We start from the raw sequence: 7888 nt of genomic DNA on the forward strand, positions 1-7888 counted from the left end.
AGTCCCCCAAGTTCACCCCAGGCATAAGGGGACCATGAATCCGTCCAGACTTTATCACCTTGGGACTGAGGCTACTGCACAGCCTGCTCTGGTTACAGTGGGCTCTGCCCAGCAGGGCCTAACGAAGCCTGAAGGCCACAAACCCCATGGCCTGGGGACTGAAATCTCAGGAGGGCAGAGATGGCTTTTCCTGGAACCTAGAGCCATCTTCCTGACACCCGCAAGGAACTCTCAACCCCTGGGAGCTGGAAGTGCCCAAGGGAACCCGAGGTCAGAGTGGAAAGGCTTGGGGCGGGGGAGGGGGAAGAGGTTGGTGGAAGGCTGCCCCAGTGAAGTGGTCAGAGCCAAAGGACCCGGATGGAAGAACTCAGGTCTTCCACAGTGTCTGGACTTGTACTTAACTTCTCCGAGCCTCGGTGTCAGAGAGATATTAGTTATGCCTAGCTCAGGGAGGTGTTTTGAGATTATGTGAGACATCACAGTGCCTGCACATAATAGGCATTCAGTAAATTCTTCTGATTATTATTATCCTATTAGTTTGCTATATTATAGAGGAACTAAGGGCAGTAAGCCTTATGGTTTATAGTATGGGTTTTGGCATCAGGATTGAAACTTCATAGGCTCTTTACCATCTGTATGGTAAGATGGTCAAGGTGCTTAGGTTCTGAGCCTGTCTCCTCCTACATAAATGCTGATAATACCCATTTTACAGGATTATGGTACCCACCATACATTCATGTACACTCTGTGCATAGAGAATACTCTATTAGTGGAAGCTATTTTTAATTTTAATCCATAACAGGCTCTATCTCGGGACACAGGGGACTGATGAGGAGTGAGTTGGGGGGGTGGGGATTTACTCTAGGTCACAACACACATTTCACACCTGCCTATGGAGCTCTCAGTGTGAATTCTGCTTTGTGAGAGCAAACACAACAGAAGAAGCAGCCTTGGTCTCAAACCCATAGGAACATGCTATGTCACACTTGTCTTTCGTCACACCATGTCTTTTGATTTCTGAGAATTGTCTTAATGAGACCAAAATCCTGGAAACACTATAAGCTAATGCGAAACATTATGGCAGCTGAAGCTCTCCTGTTCATCTACGAACAGGGGCCCAGCCTTTCCATACACATTAGTTCATCTCCTCTCCCACAAACCCTGGGAGCAAGGTGTTTGTTACACCAACTTTTTATTCTCCCCAGACCGGCAAACTGACTCCCAGGTAGTCTCTTGTGCGCAAGTCCCAGCATTTCCAACTGCTCCAGAACCTTCAGCCACATCTCTGAGCATTTCCTGCAGTGCCTAGCCCACATCTGGCCATACAACTGAGGTCTGATAATACTTGTCATCTGGAAATTAAATCTGCCTTTTGACACTAAGTCAGGTGCTTTCTGAAATAACATTAATTGTATGTAATTATGCAAACACACTATCCCACCACATCCTGATAACAATAGCCTTAATTATCGAGCACCTATTGTGAACCAGAAGTTGCATAAACTTTATCCCTAATCCCAAGTGCAACTGTATTCAAGTCAACAAGATATTGTTGAATGTTTATTGTGCGCCAAACACTGGGTCATTATTCTCATTTTCCAAATGAGCAAAATAGGCTCCAAGATTGGGTAATTTACTGAACTGGTGGGTCTGAACCAAGGACCCAGGTCCACCTGATGACAAAGCCTGCGCTCTCTGCTCAACCCACAACAACTTTCCCCAGTGGTGAGCATTTACTAACAGTGCAACTATACTAGAATGATTGGAACAAAGACGGTAATTGCCAGAGGGCCAACCACACCTGTCATCACAAACCCGATGCCACAGTGCTACCAGAAGACATCTATTTGAGGCTGACATTGACCTGGCCCTCCTCAGCAGCCTCACGCACAGCTTTTCCTAAGCTCTGTGCCCTCCCCAGCAGGGCTGTATCTTGTTTCTACCCACTTTATTAGAGCGTTTTCACAGCACGGTGCATAAATTAATTAGCACACATTCTTCTATAGGAAACAGACCCTGGATTTTAGCCTTAATTCACAGAGACAACAAAATAAAGTATTGAATTTCTAAGTTAAGAACAATCTGGCTTTTTCCAGGTTCCCTTTATAAAATGTAGAACTTGGTGGAAAGCCCTGTGTGGCTGCTTTCAATGGCTGGAGGAGAATGCCCTCTTGCCCAGGTGCCACCCAAATCAGGAGAGCCAAGAGCAGTCACCAGCCAGGGGGAGGGGGTATCACTGATGAGTGGGACTGATGCATTGTAATTAATGCTAATAAAAATAGATACTGCAGGAGAGAGAAGTGCCAAGCCAGGAATCCCTACTCCCGGATAGAATTTCTCACAGGTAATGGAAAGAAGAAGAAAAAAAGTCACTTCTTATAGGAAACCTGATCTACACGTTGCCTACAGAGGATTTTTGTAAAGTAACTAAGGAAATGCAACTAAAGACAGCAGCCCCAGAAAAATTAGACTAGCTCTACTTAGAAAACTTTCTTTCCTGCAACCCACGGGAACCTGGTAACGCTACAGGCAGTTGGAAAGAATTGCTAAGAGCAGCCGTGTTCTGTCTGCAGTTTCTATCCAGCGCTGCGAAAACTCCGGTACCCAGTACTTCTGCTGGGAGGAAGCCGGCACAACTCTCTGAGACTTCCCCTACAAAGAGGAGGAGAGTTGGGAGAGAAGAAGGGGAGAAAAGGAGAGGAAAAGGGCCGTTTTCCTATTGGCCTGGTACTTCGCAGTTGCTGCTGTCAGTCAAATTCCACTGGTCATTCTGGCATCCATTCAAACATTTCCTGGGCACCCACTGTGTCTAAGGCAGATCCAGATGGGGGGGGGATAGAGGTGGTGGAGATACGGGGGTGAAAAGCCAGTGTCTGTTCCCCAAGGATCATGTGATCAGACCCTGGCGACCTAGCGCACCTCCGAGGGGGCGCACCTCCCTGACGCGCCCCACTTCTAGTGGCCTCTCTCCCAGGGCAAACGTCCGGCTGGTGCTGGGGCCGGTGGGTACTGAGGCACCATCGAGCCCTCCCGGCGCCCTCTCCCTCCTCCGCTAGAGGCCTGGGGGCACCGCGCACCCACCCAAGGACAGGTACTCTGGGACCTGCCGCTTGGGGGCTCTCGCGGGCCGACCCGGCGGAAGGCTGGTTTAGGGTCGCAAAGGCCCTCTGTGGCCCACAGGAGAGAAAAAAAACCAAAACAAACAAAAAACAGAAACAAAACCGGGCGGCGGACTTAGGCGGCTTCCTGAACGCAAAGCTGATAGCCTGTCCGCCTCACCCGGATGCCCGGCCCGCGGTGCCGGCGCCCCAACCTCTCCCCAGGCGAAGGGGCCCGGCGTCCCCTGCCAGGCCGGGGTCGGGGGGAGACCGTGGCGCGGGCAGGTAGGGACTCCAGCCCTGAGCCGTGACCGCCGGCGAGGACAGTAGGCAGCGCGAGCCAGGCTGGGCGTCGTCGGAGGGCGGGCAGCGCCCCGGGCCCGGGTACCCGCCTCAGGTCCCGCTCGGTCTCGCCCGGTCCCGACGCCTTCTCGGGCCGAGTCACCGGTTTGCCGGCGTGCAAACGGGCCCTGAGACCTAGTTCTCGCTCTTTTCGTTTGAGCGAGAACCCCTGTGAGCCCGCGGCCTCCAAACCGTTGTCTCGGGAGGCCCTTCTAGGCCGCCCCGTGGGTCCGGAGCAAAAGGCCTGAAGAGGGACCCTGCTACTCCGGCCCTTGGGGGCTTGTGACCGTGCCAGGCACCTGTGGCGCCGGCGACGCCCCGAGTCGCGCCGTTTCCGGAGGACTGCCGCCGGAGCACAGTGCCCGAAACCTTGCCCGCGGTTGGGGTGCCGTGGGGATCACTTTCTGAAATGGAGATTTCTGTGAGCGGGATGCCTGCGCCTTGACTGCCCCCAAACGTTCGGCAACACAGAAAACCGTGGGGTGCGGGGTTTTGCAAATACCCCTCTGGTCCTCTGGTCCGCCGGGTGGCCTTGCAACCTGAGGGGGCCAAGGGCCCGGCGGCAGGGAGGCGCCCGGAGCCTCAACGCACACCCGCCCTGAGCCGCTTGCCCGCTTGCAACGAAACGCGCCGCCGCCAAGGCGCGAGCGGGAGGCCAGGTCCCAGCGAGTGTGCTGCGGGAACAGAGGGCTCTGAGATCGCGGACGCCGGCTGCCCCCACCACTCAGCACCTCCCCCTTCCCCCGGTCGGCGACGCCCCAGAACCCAGCCTGGTGTAAGCAGTGAGGAGGGCCCTGGGGGGCGGGGGGGCGGGACGCCAGGGCCATAGTCTGACCAGGGGATTTCTGCAGCCTTCGAAGCCTGGAAAACATAAAGATTAAAAAAAAAAAGTTTCTGGTTTTCTGTTTTGGCACCCAGCCCTTCCACCCTCGCCCCCTCCTCTGCTGATGTTGGAAATAGCCTCCTTCTTAGATCACCCCCTTTTTTCCCAAATGGCCTCAACCCAAAGTCAGGGAAGCCCTTGGGGGGGTGGTGAGGCTGCTTGCTCCCTTCCCCAAAAGTTCTGCTAGTGGGCAATGTGCTAATGCTGGGCTGGGCAACGGTGCCACCTGGGGGGGCCTTGGTGCCTTGTTCTGGGGAGCTCCCCGCCCAGCTCCAGACACAAAGTCCCCAGACTGTCCCTGACCAAGAGTCAGGGGCAAAGGCATTCTGTCAGTGTGAGCTCATTGGAGCACACCCATCCACCTTTGCCGCTGCCTTCCAGAAAGTGTGATCCCAGGGGACTTCCAGCACATGTTGGAGGGGAAAGAAGACATTTCAGTGAGTCCCAAATTTCCACCTGTCTACAAAAGTTCTCCCCTTCCCAGCCATGGAGCCTCTCCTACTTGTGCTTGATGAAATAGCATGTGCAGGCCTCCCCAGGATGTCTTAGGGAGGGAAGGAATATGGGACTGGGTAGATTGAGGTGGGTTAGAGCCAAGGCTTCTCCAGCAGCTGCTCTGAGTACTGGAACCTGAGGCCGAGATTGCCTTAAGGTCCTGCTGGCATCTATCAAATCCTCACCCAGATACCTCCCATGTGCTCTGTCCTGTGGCAAAGACTACAAGAAGGGGGCTAGGCAGGGAAAGGGCTTCAGATTATGAAGAGCCTGGCTGAGCTTGTAACCTTTTTAGGGCAGGCACTCAGCTGTCCCTGCTGACAAGAGCCTGTTTCCTACAAATTTGGGAGGAAGGGGAGAGCTGGTGGCATACGCACATACAGCCATACATTGGGCAATGGTGTTCCAAGTTTTCTGTGCTTGCCCTGTGATGACTTTTCACGTGGCATACACGATATTATCCAGGTCCACGGCTGTTCTCTTGGCAGGGGTGACTCTTGGGCCTGGCAGCCAGGGGCCCCAGAAAGGGCAAAGCTAGAAAGAACAGTGAGTCTGAAGTTTCAGAAAATGTGCCTTAGCTGAACAGGGCAAGACCCAATTCTGGGGGAAGTTCAATCTTGAAGCTCCAAGAGTCCAGAAAGGAGTATATTCATGATGGAAGCTGTGGCTGAGTTCACAAAGGTTACCTGCTTTTTCAAGGTTACGATTCTCAGACTCATCCCAGCCCAGAATCAGCAGGGACTCGAAAGATCACACAAGCCTCAGCTAATAGTGGGAGAAAGTGAAGTGGAGCAGACCATAAACTGGCCCAGTCCTACACCAGGAAGCTACTGGCCAGGCCCACTCACTGACACCAGACCATGGTGCTCCCCACAGCCCAGCCTGACCTTGCCAAGATGTAAGATGGCCATGGTGAGAGCTGGGACTAGCCTGCTGCCATTAACCATGTGGCTGAAGATGAGGTCTTGGAAAGAGTAGGTTGCCCATTCTTGGGGGTCAGCAATGTACTCTGAACATTAGCGCAGTCAGGGATAAATACGTCCCCATGTCTCCCAGAAGCCTCTAAGACTGACTATTGTGTGAACCCTGGGCAGCATCACACAGGACTGTGGAGAGAGTGGCCTGGATGCAGCAGGGCTCTACCCAGCCAACAGACGGAGACTCGGAAGATGCCACCTGCTTTTCTACAGGGAGCTGTCCCTGAGACTGGCTTGGAACCGACTTTGACAGCCCTGGTCTCAACACACATCATTGGGGAAGCCTCCAAAAGCAAGTCTTAGGGTGAGTCCCAGGGTTCCACTCTTTCATGTCTGGAACTCCCCCAGAGGACTTCTAGAATGCTAAAGCAGGGGGAAACTTTTGGAAATCTTGCTAAGGAGATGAACACTTAGAGAAATTAACGCAGACTTTTCTCACAGGCACCAAGCAAAGCAAAAACTTGAACCCAAGTTTCTGGAGCCCATCCAGTGCTCCTAGCACAACCTCCGGAGAAAATTTAAAAAGGTGGGGAAAAAAGAAATGTGGCCTAGACACAGATTCCACAGTTCTAAGCTGAGGGCAGAGCCTGGCTCTGTGCTGGGTTGGGTCCCGGAACTGGGAGCAGGGTTGACTCCAGCCTACAACAGCTCAGAGCAAAGACGGGAAACGGAAGTGGAAAGGACCAGTCCGGGAAGAAGCTAAGCCCCGGGCTTTTCAAAACCGTAGAAAAAGCAGCAACTCCCCCTCCCCCGCTTCGACTTCCACATCTTCCACCTACTCTCCTTGCCCTCCTCCCAGAGAACCAGCACTACGTGTTTCCACGCGCGCCCTTACAAAGACACAAAAAAAACAGGATACCCCTTTTAAGACCCTTATTCCGGAGCTCAGTGATCTCGTTCCCCGGCTGGAAATGCCCGGTGCCAAGTCCGAGCTCAGAGGCCAGAGGGAGGGTTGGGTCTTGCGCCTACTCTGTGCTCCCGGACCACCCACGGGGGAAGCGCCTCGGGCGTCCTAGACTCTAAGTCCTCGCCTCCCGGTGGGCAGACTGCCGGCGCTGCAGACAGGAGTCCGTTTCCGTAGAGGCCCCAAGTTAGTGCCTGGCGTTTCTCGGGCCGTGGAACCCGTGTGGTTAAGTGTGAGTCCCCGCCCGGCGAAGAGCAGAGAGCGCTGAGCTGGGGCGGTACCGACCTCGGGGTAGCCGGCCGGGTTAGGAGAGAGAGAAAAGGCGGGATCCTCCAAGAAGTTGATTCTCAGGCGTCCGCCTGCGGCCACTGCCAAATCTTCTCCACTTCGGTCTCCTACTCCCTCCCCCTTTCCCTCGAAGACCGCCCAGGTCCGGAGTTCCTAGGATGGGGGCGGGGCGCTGTCAGCAGGAAAAGCCAAATCTTTGAGAGGAGCCCAAGCACGTCCAAACTCTCCCATCCTACTGGCCCGCTCCTGGTCAGAATCTATCCCAAAAACTGCGGGCCCGGGAGGGCGCTGAAGACCCGGAGTGGGGGTAGGGCACCCAGTGAGGCCTAGCGAAAGCTGCTCTAAGTTTCTTCCCCCCAGAGGTACCCTCCACCCTTCTCCCTCCTCTCCCTCCAGGAACCCCCTTAAACAGTTCCCCGCCTTCTCCTCTCCCCACCTCGATCCTCCCCTTTTCTTCTCTGCGCGTCTCCACTCCGCCCCCCCTCCCGTGTCCGTCCCCTCCCTTGCTCTTTGGGCGTCCGCCCCGTCAATCACTACCGCCGCCGGCCCCCGCCCAGTCCTCTCCGCCTCCCAGGTTCTTGGAGCGCCTCCCGCTCCTGTCTCCGGCCGCCCTCAGCTCTGCGCGGAGCCGGGCGATCTGTCAGCGGAGCCGGCCGGGGGGAGCCGCCCGACCCGCCGGGGCTCGGGTTACCAGTGACTGACAGCGTCTCCATGGCGAATAATTTGACTCCGACTATTGTCTGGCGCGGGCAGGCCCCGGGTCAGATAACCAGACCAATCAGGGCGCGGGCCGCCGCGCCTCATGCCCGCTTAGAATAATATTATTAAAAAAGCAGCGAGCGAGCTAGACTGGAGGGAGAGCGAGCAAGAAGCGAGCGAGGGAGCGGCGGGCGGGCGGGCG

Source organism: Ursus maritimus, unplaced genomic scaffold (genome assembly GCF_017311325.1).
Source record: "Ursus maritimus isolate PB19 unplaced genomic scaffold, ASM1731132v1 scaffold_6, whole genome shotgun sequence".
Taxonomy (NCBI): domain Eukaryota; kingdom Metazoa; phylum Chordata; class Mammalia; order Carnivora; family Ursidae; genus Ursus; species Ursus maritimus.